Source organism: Symphalangus syndactylus, chromosome 22 (genome assembly GCF_028878055.3).
Source record: "Symphalangus syndactylus isolate Jambi chromosome 22, NHGRI_mSymSyn1-v2.1_pri, whole genome shotgun sequence".
Taxonomy (NCBI): Eukaryota; Metazoa; Chordata; class Mammalia; order Primates; family Hylobatidae; genus Symphalangus; species Symphalangus syndactylus.
The window spans coordinates 71,286,748-71,297,491 of record NC_072444.2 but is presented as its reverse complement, the minus strand read 5'-3'; the positions used below and the strand labels follow the sequence as shown (position 1 = coordinate 71,297,491).

General features: G+C 37.8%; 1 pseudogene; it reads right to left on the bottom strand.

The window, feature by feature from the left end:
• Positions 1-2,245: 2,245 nt before the first annotated feature.
• Positions 2,246-5,040, bottom strand: LOC129472498 (polyadenylate-binding protein 1-like; annotated as a pseudogene).
• Between the last annotated feature and the right edge of the window lie 5,704 nt (positions 5,041-10,744).

Genomic DNA, 10,744 nt, shown 5'->3' with positions numbered 1-10,744 from the left:
TATGTACTTAATACTTAGTAAAAATTAATAGAATAAATACATCATAGAAACAAAAATTTTAGTATTTTTTGAGTAATAATAACTGCTAGGCTAGAACAATAACCTCTTAAAAACTTGGAAAGAAGTTCAAAAAACCAGAGTAGCATATTCCATTTTCCTAACTGAATTACTGGACGGCAAAAGGCTGCATCTTACTGCAAAAAATAAATATATTATTGACATTTTTATCTTACAGGACTCGTCTTCAAATACCTTACATTCTTACCGAGGTGTGAGAATAACCTGTACTTTAGCTTAAGTTAGAAGAAAATCAAATCAGATGGACTACTGACATGGTTGAGATGGATTCTTTTTAAGCATTGAAAAAATTAACCCATTTGTTTCCTTCTTTCATGGCTGAGAGGTCTTTGCTGTTCCCTTGTGCTACTCTGGCAATCACAAGTATTTTTTGCATTGTTTAGTTATGCTTTTTGAAAGTTTAGAAGTGGATATTAATAGGGATACCTAAAGAAAAATAGACTATATCAGTTTTTCACCTTACCACATTAAATAAGAAGAATTACTAAAATGAATATTTTATTTCAGGCCCAAGAAATCTCCCAGTCATGCTGTTGACTCTTTATTGTGGATATTACAAATGTTTTGACACATCTTCAGGGTCAGTTTACAAAGAAAACGGATTCTGCATCCTTCTCAAAGGTAATTTTTCAGTGTTTCCATCATATTGTATAGCGATTTTCAGTGATATTGTCAGAGTAAACAGTCTACCAGACTCTTTATTATATGCCTTATTTTCAGGCATTTAAATGTGTAAAACCTCCCTTGAAATCAAATTTGTTTTTATATTTGGAATATTTGAAATATTCCCACAGCTTTGATATTCTAATAGCTACAAATCCCAATGATGTAAAAATAAGTGCTTTACAAAATCATAGCTGTGATGTGACAGTGAAGAAAGCTATATAACATAGCACTTGCTAGATAAAGGTGCAGAGAGTTTAGACTTAAGCTGTTTGAGAGTTAGATTGTGTTTATATTCCTATTAAGGTTTGAAACAAACAAAATGGTTGAATAGGTTAAATAAGTAATCACTTTGGAAAAAACTAGACTAATCGTTTGATTCACATATTAGTATTAATGCATACACATCTCTCTTTTTTTGTTGTTTGTTTGTTTTTGAGACGGAGTCTCGCACTGTTGCCCAGGCTGGAGTGCAATGGCATGATCTTGACTCACTGCAACCTCTGCCTCCCGGGTAGCTGGCTCAGCCTCCCGAATAGCTGGGATTACAGGCACCTGCCACCACGCCCAGCTAATTTTTTGTATTTTTAGTAGAGATGGGGTTTCACTATGTTGGCCAGGCTGGTCTTGAACTCCTGACCTCGTGATCCACCCACCTCAGCCTCCCAAAGTGACAGGATTACAGGCATGAGCCACCACACCCAGCCACATCCTCCTTTGATGTGTACCTACACTGCATAATCACCTTATGTTTTTGAGCCTATTCAGGCTTTTTTTTAACCATTTAAAGAATTTTTATTAAACCAAGAATTTCATAATCCAAGTTATATTTCCTTGTTTAGTTATCAATTCTGTTATTTAAAACATAACTGACATTCTGAGCTTTTCCACAGTTAAGAGTTAAAAAATTAAAGGAATGCTTTAAATTTTCATACTTTGCTGAAAATTCTTTTTCCCAGGATCTATAAAACATTAATTTGTTTTTAATTTTTTTTTTTGAGATGGAGTTTTTTTGCTCTTGTTGCCCAGGCTGGAGTGCAATGGCATGATCTTGGCTCACTGCAACCTCCGCCTCCTGGGTTCAAGCAATTCTCCTGCCTCAGCCTCCCTAGTAGCTGGGATTACAGGCGCCTCACCACGCCAAGCTAATTTTTTGCATTTTTAGTAGAGATGAGGTTTCACTACGTTGGCCAGGCTGGTCTCAAACTCCTGACCTCAGGCGACCCACCCCAGCCTCCCAAAGTGCTGGGATTACATGCGTGAGCCACCACGCCTGGCTTGTTTTTAAATTTTCCTGTTTTTTTTGTTATTTTCAAATCAATAAGTAATCTAGGACTAGTAAGTTTGCTAGACTTGGTATTTCCTCAGTACATAAGGTTCAAAGTTTGCTTTCCTTTTTTGTTTATATTTTGTAATTTTTTCCATAATATTTAGTTTTTTGATGTTTAGATGTTTTTCTTTGTTGAAACACCTTTTTTTTTTTTTGGTGGTCCCTGATCAATTTTAAGCAGTTGGTACACCAGTAGCACTGTTAACTGCTTTCTGGAGCCTCTTTCGCATGGTACGCTTGTAGTACAACTACAGCTTCAGAGACTCCGGAGAGTCAAGCATATGAAGAAGTTTTAAATTATCAGGCTCCAATAACATGCCAGTGATTTTACCAGCAAGAGTAGGGTGCGTGGCTTGAATAAGAGGAAAGAGTCGTTCACCCAATATCTGCTTCTGCTGCTGGAGAGGGGCAGATGCCAACATGGAAGCAGTCAAAAGTTTTTGACCTTGGACATGAACAGCAAGCTGCTTCCTGGTAACCTGTGGATGTGCATTAAGATGTTGCTGAGGAATGAGAATTCCTGAAGCATATTTGTACTGTAGAATGATGTGGACCGCAGGAATGGAGCCAGCAGCAGCAGCAGCTACAGGACATAGACTAATTGTCTGTATTGATGAGTTAGCAACACACTGTGTGGACATGACTGGTGGAACCTGTGAAGAAGCTGGTCTCAGAGTGGTGGTTACGAGCAGCTGAGCGGATAGCACAGGTCATATTTGGAATGGATAAGGTCTGACACTCTGAGCAGCCCAGGGAGGACTTGGTCTTAGTTGAGCAATTTGGCCAGGAGGATAGTATGCAGCACGGTTCTGGGTCTGTGGGACAGCTGCCATGCAGTAACATGTAGAAGGTGCTGGCTGGTAGGGGTTGATTACAGGGTGGGGCACAGCTAGTACACTTGCCATCTTCTGCATATATTGGTTAGTGAGGTGAGCCAGGCGCTCTTCTTTGCACTGAGCTAAAGCTACATACGATGGCTTGCTGGCCACAATTTTACCGTTCATTGCTATAACTGCTTTAGCTACTTCTTCTGGGGATAAGAAACATACAAAGCCAAACCTTTTGCTGCAACCACCCTCCATCATAACATTTGCACTATTGATTATACCAAATAGAGAAAATTCTTTCTGGAGACGTTCATCATCAATACTCTCATAAAGATTTTTCTTTTTTTTAATTATTATTATACTTTAAGTTTTAGGGTACATGTGTACAATGTGCAGGTTTGTTACATATGTATCCGTGTGCCATGTTGGTGTGCTGCACCCATTAACTCGTCATTTAGCATTAGGTATATCTCCTAATGCTGTCCCTCCCCCCTCCCCCCACCCCACAACAGGCCCCGGAGTGTGATGTTCCCCTTCCTGTGTCCATGTGTTCTCATTGTTCAATTCCCACCTATGAGTGAGAACATGCAGTGTTTGGTTTTTTGTCCTTGTGATAGTTTACTGAGAATGATGGTTTCCAGTTTCATCCATGTCCCTACAAAGGACATGAACTCATCATTTTTTATGGCTGCATGGTATTCCATGGTGTATATGTGCCACATTTTCTCAATCCAGTCTATCGTTGATGGACATTTGGGTTGGTTCCAAGTCTTTGCTATTGTGAATAGTGCCGCAATAAACATACGTGTGCATGTGTCTTTATGGCAGCATGATTTATAGTCCTTTGGGTATATACCCAGTAATGGGATGGCTGGGTCAAATGGTATTTCTAGTTCTAGATCCCGGAGGAATCGCCACACTGACTTCCACAATGGTTGAACTAGTTTACAGTCCCCCAACAGTGTAAAAGTGTTCCTATTTCTCCACATCCTCTCCAGCACTTGTTGTTTCCTGACTTTTTAATGATGGCCATTCTAACTGGTGTGAGATGGTATCTCACTGTGGTTTTGATTTACATTTCTCTGATGGCCAGTGATGATGAGCATTTTCTCATGTGTTTTTTGGCTGCATAAATGTCTTCTTTTGAGAAGTGTCTGTTCATGTCCTTCGCCCAGTTTTTGATGGGGTTGTTTGTTTTTTTCTTGTAAATTTGTTTGAGTTCATTGTAGATTCTGGATATTAGCCCTTTGTCAGATGAGTAGGTTGCGAAAATTTTCTCCCATTTTGTAGGTTGCCTGTTCACTCTGATGGTAGTTTTCACATAAACGTTAGCACCCTGGTATCTGGTGATTCTATCTTGCTTCATCTGTTCAAATTTGCACTTAAGTTCTGTCTGCCCTTCCACTTTTTTCTGAGCTAGACAAACGTACATTTGATTTCCACTGAACTCCTTTCCATTCATCTCATCCATAGCTGTCTGTGGATCTTCATGCCTTTCAAAGCTTACAAATCCAAATCCTTTGGACTTTCCACCTTCATCAGTTATTACTTTTACACTTGAGGCAGGTCCAACTTTGGACTCTTTTGCCCTAGCTCCAAGTTCTGCTTCTTGTTCTTCAGGAGACCTAAACCGTCCAACAAATATATTGAGACCATTCAGCAGCATCCCATCCATTTTTTCAATAGCCCCTTCAGCGGCTTCCTGTATCTCAAAGTGTACAGATCCACAGCCCTTGGAACCATTTTCATCACAAACTACCTTACACGAAAGGAAGTTACCAAAAGCAGAAAATGCATCACACGGTGCTTTTTCAACGGATTTGTCCTGGTTTTTAACGAATACGTTGCCCACTCCACTTTTGCACAGTGATAGATCACGCTGAGACCACAGGATTCATGCTGGCTTGCCCTTTATAACATCCAAGTTCATGGTGGCCAGAGCACGCTCCGCGTCGGCTGGCTGCACGAAGTTCACGAACACGTAACCCACGAAGCGGCGGGTGAGCCGGTCCCTAAAGACCTGGATGGTGAGGGTGGCCCAGTCGAGCTAAACTTCTCTTGGAACATCGCTTCAGTCACGTTGGGGTGCAGGTCCCCCACGTACAGTGATGCCATGGGGTAGCTGGGGGCGCTGGAGTGCATCGCGGCACGGCTGCCCACAGGGCCACAGGCCGCGACCCTTTCGTGACAGGAGGAGAGCGAGTGCCGGGCCAGGGGTCTCGGAGCCGGGGGCGGGGAGCAAGGGCACGCGCCGAGGGACAAAAATCATTCGAATCAGAAACAGCTCATTGGCCACAGAGCGAGGTCGCTTGGCCGCCGCTGTCTGCCGGCTGCCGGCCGGAAGCCAGGGTGCCGGTGTCCGGTTCGGGCGGCGGGAAGGCCTCGGTCTCGTGGTTCCTACTTAGGGCTGCTGCAGGGCCGCGGGCGGGGTCGGTCTTGGCTGCTGACGGGGTTATTTAATAAAAAAGGAAGAAAAAATATTATGGTAACTCTCTGGCGGAGTAGATGCCGATTTGGGGGGAAATTTTGGGGGGTATTTTTAAAAGATTTTTTTAGACTTTTCTTGAATTTTTAATAAATGCATGTTCTCCTCAGCCTCAGCACTAACCGCCAGGGAGAAAGGCCATATTCAAGTTTTTATGTCAAGCTAATTAGTTCCTCCGATCAAATATATTTTATCTCGGGTTATTTACTTAGTATGTAGATGTCAAACACTAAATTAGTTGGAAGATAAACATTGCAGTTTCTCTTTTTATTGAGCTCATGGAATAAAGAAGGAGGCAGAATCATAAAACATGTGAAATACATGTTAAGTGCAATTTAAGGACGGCATAGGAGTTCAGAGGCATCTGATTTAGCTAAGGTTTGTAGGCAAGGAAGACTTCCCAATGGAAAAAGATTCCTGACCTTGAATATTGAAGAAGCAGAAGAATTGACCCAGTAAGACTATATCAAAAGGATCCTACCTGCATTTAGGTTTCCATAAACCAACAATCCACCTAGCTAGTTCCTTTCCTTTCACGACACTAGGCCAAATTTCTTTAGGAGAAAAACCATTGAGCTTCTTTTATTCTTCCCCCACAAAACACTTAGAGTCAATGTGGGACTCCAGCTATATTAGTAATAGGGAGTTCAAAGCCCATTGTTAGAGATGATTTGCTTTATTATAAATAGCCATAGATTAAAATCATACTAATTTCCCTTCTTTCTCTTTATAAATATGTATTCACAATGCCTACATACAGAATCAACATGTGGTTATGAAACAATGGGAAACAAGAAATTTAGAAATGTACCTATTCTTTTACTATATAGGTTTACATAAACATAGAAATAACAGAAAATTTTTTTTTAATGCTACAGGTGCTTTTCTTAAAGTTTTAATTTTCCATTTTTCCCTAAAAGCAAGACAAGTAATTTTAAAATTAAGCTATAAATCATTTGGTATTATAGTCTCTATTAATGATTCAATTTCCAGATTAGATTGTTTATTATAATATGCCAACCTAAGATATTAATCAATGAATATGTGTTTATTGGTTATGCTTAAGAATTATTTTTCAGGAGGGTAAATCTGTGCCTCTGAGGCAAATATTAAACAGACGTGTGTCAAAGATTTTATTTAACCTGTTAATTAATGAATGGACCAGGAAAGTTAAAATCAGTTCAAAGAACATTTGATGAGGTAGGTATAGAGGTAATTTTAAGAAAACATATTAGGGTGAGATTCTTGGGTTAGATATAAAACTAGTTAATGTCTTTCTGGGCAATAAATTATAACTTTCACAGTTATCACTTCATTGGAGAGAAATGATTTGCATATTTACCTGAGAAAAATCTGTACATTAGGTTGTGTTCCTAAAGAGTTGTAAATTTTGAAAAGTAAATAGAAAAGTAATAAAAGAGCACCTAGTAATCTATTGCTTGTTTCCAAACTTCAGGTGACTTTTCTAATAGTTATATGTAGGCACTTCTTCAAAGACATTATTCTAAAATTCTGTCACTACACTAGCACTTAAGTGTGGTTTGATTAAATCGGTGAGTCACTTCAATACTATACCAAAGTAGACAGTGTTCTTGGTTTTTATGCTAAATTGGCTGCTTACAATTTTTAGTTTGGTCAAGATCTTATTTGATATTTGAAATTTTTAAAATATGCTTCCTAAAAATGGTCTGATAAATCTAGGTGCATTATTCTCATTAAAAGAGAAGCTAAAACTTAAGTCATAGTAATAACTATTTTAAAGAGATGGATGAATAAGGAAGGAGTCTCTTTATAATAAGGAAATGCATTAAAAAATTGTATAGTTATCACATGCTGGATATAAACTGAATTGTGTCCTCCTAAAACTCATGTGTTGAAACCCTAACCCTCAATATGAGTGTATGTGGAGACAGAATCTTTAGAGAGGTAATTAAGGATAAATGAGGTCCTAAGAGTGGAGCCCTAATCCAATATACCTGGTGTCCTTATAAAAAGAGGGAGAGACACCAGGAATGCACCCACACAGAGAGGAAAGGCCATGGGAGGACATAACAGCAAGGTGACCTTGAGTACACAAAGGAGACTGATCTCAAGAAAAACCAGCCTTGCTGGCCTCTTGATCTTGGAATCCCAGGCTCCATGACTGTGAGAAAATAAATTTCTGTTGTTTAAGTCATGCAGTCTGTGGCATTTTGTTATGATTTTCGTAGCCGACTAATACAATCTTTATTCACTAGAACATGTTTTTGGTGAGAATTAAAGCTTGTAATTTACAATGGGTATAAAGGCACATTAGTCGTAATTATTAAATAAATTGGTTACGTTAACTAAATTGGCTATTAGACACATTAGTCATAATGACTTTATTCGTAAAAGTGCATAGGTTAGAAAAAACTGAAAAAAAGAAAACTACATAATAAAATCCACCAAAATATTTCTTATAAAATGTCTTAAATTATCAGCTCATTCCTTTGCCCTTACCAGCCTAATTCATCCTATTTTCTCACTTCTCAAAATGCATATTCTCCATTCTCTGAACTGAAACAATGATAAATATCTTGTTTATTTCAATTACTTCTAAGAGAAAATGCCACTAGTTTCATAGAACCTGACTCCATTGGACAGCTGGTCATGTTTCTTAATCCCAGTCTGCATTGCTCCTGGCTAGTTCTACTCACCAGAAGGTGTTGAATGAAAAGGACAGTTGAAATCACAGTCCTGCCTTGCTAAGGCTTTGTTCAGCAGTATCTGTTTTTATTTTTACACAGACTTAGAACTATGTAATAGGCTAAATGTGACAAGCATATGACCATTTTCCAGGGTCGAATACTCTTCAGAAAGCCAGATTTGGGGTTTTATTCAGTGATATTTTATTTTTCCTTTAAGAATCATAGACAAATGTTGAGGAAAAATAATACGATAAAAAAGTTACTCATTTTATCCTATTTGTACTCTAAGAAAAAAAATTTAATTAAAAAAGTCTGATTGAATCCCTGATAGTTTTGACATGCTACGTAGTACTGGAAACCCTATTACTTCCTCTTGGCTTTGCTTTCTTTATCTATATTCTTCCTTACTTTCCTTTCCAATTTTCCACAGTCTTTTTTAAAAGGTAAGATCATTTGTTTTTTTTCTTCTACTCATTGATAGTTTGAGATTTCAGACCTCTTCTGGCAGCTTTACCAAATGATAAAAACGTGAAGCCTGGTTATTTAAATCTCTTACGCAAACAGTATGAACTCCTTTTTGTGGTCCAGAAAAAAAGAGTCAGCCACCACCATAGTGAGTGCTGGTTACATGAAATAAAACATGGGCACATTCTTATTCACTTGGCTTGTTTCTTTGAGCCCCGCTTTCAAGCATTAAGAGCAAATGCCATGTAAAATGAATTATATATTCCAAGAGAAAGGAGTGGCAATTTCTTTGGTATGTTTGCCTTTTCTTTTGAAAAAATAAAATCAGCCTTCAGTTTTAGTAGACATTCCTTTTCGAATTGAATCACTGAGTTAGTAAATAATACAGAGTTTGCATGGCCATATGTTGGATGCAAACACCGAGCCTAGGGTAATTGAAATGACTTCCTCAAGATCACCCAAGGGCCACTGGAGGAGTGTTGCTCCCAGAACAATAATTTTTTTTTTTTTATTTTGTCACATGGCTATAAGAAACCTAGACCTGATCTCCAGGATATTTCTCTAAATAAAAGGTAATCAGTGGTCAGACATGTGGCGAATATATTAGACTGCTGCTCTTACCCTGGTGTGCTATTATTTGGGGCTTATGAATAGAAAATGTAAAGTAATCTCAGAAGGAATTTTATTCTAATGTTCTTTCAAATAATAAAACCTTTTGTTTGAAAGGAATTAGGATGACAGAAACCTAAGATTATGAGAAACCTGGTAGCAGATCTTTCCTTTGCAAGATTAGAGTGAGTTACAACCAGTCAGTGGTAAACAAGCTTCATTCATTTTCCATTTCTAAGTTGAACTTCAGAGGAACGGTTGCCAAAGGCACTGTGGCCGATCATTTAGTCACAATGCGTTGTTTTGAAGACATATTGTACCGTTTTAACCTATCCATCTAGTGTTCTACAACCAGTCCTACTACCCAGACTGAACATTAGGTGTTCTGATTGTTAAAATTTTAACATAGCCACATGTTGATGGGGAAATTTAAGACGTTTTATTTTCATCACTACACTGGATGGTAAGTTGTTTTCCAGGAAACCACGAGGCGTTAAAATGCCTCTTCTATTTATATCATCAACATTCTAAATATATTATGTAACTTATACATACACGTCAAATGTTTTCTTCCATAGAGTGATAACCTTAGTGACTGTGTATGAAATATTTTTTTATTTCTTAATACCAATTTCAGTAACTTGATTTAAGAGACAAAAACAAGCACTCAAGAAATAGATTTGCAAATAAACGGTTTCCACCTTTGGGCTTCCTTGTGAGTCAATAATTTTTCTACTAAGTAGATTCTGTGTGCCTCTCAAAAAAAGGAACAGTCTTTGTCATGAAAGATGCTCTCTCAAAGTGTCTTTGTCCCCCAAATCCCAAAATCATATGACTTCTTAATGATTGCTTTATTTTTTTTCTCACTCACTAATGGAAAAATTGTCTTTACTTTATAAGATATTATGGAGGTGTATATAATGTCTTATGGGATGTTGACTCTTCCTAATCACAAATACATTTCATGATATAGAGAATGCAATGAAGAATTTAGGAATGATAAATTATTTTCGAAAGACAGCTTTATTTTGATGTTGATTTGAGAATTCTACTTAGGAATAAACAACAACAAAAAACAACAACAAAACTTACATACCTACCTCAAGATAAATAAAGCTTGGCACAAGTGTAAATAGGATTCTTCAAATATGTTTTAATCAGATTGAATATTTTGATTAAATGCATGTAATAAAATTTGCCACAACTCGTAGAGATGTTTTATTAATAATGGGTTTGCTCATAGGATACATACATAGAGAGGCAGGTATTTTTATTCATTTATCAAAGGGGTCTGATAAGAAATCAGTATTTTTTCCCTTAAAATTTGTTGTAGAGACCGTATTTCTTTTTTTTTTTTTTTTTTTTTTTTTTTTTTTTTTTTTTTTTTTTGAGACAGAGTCTTACTCTGTCACCCAGGCTGGAGTGCAGTGGCGCAATCTTGGCTCACTGCAAACTCCACCTCCTAGGTTCAAACGATTCTCCTGCCTCAGCTTCCTGAGTAGCTGGGACTACAGGTGTGTGCTGCCATGCTCAGCTAATGTTATATATATATATATATATTTTTTTTTTTTTTTTTTTTTTTGAGACGGAGTCTTGCTCTGTCGCCCAGGCTGGAGTT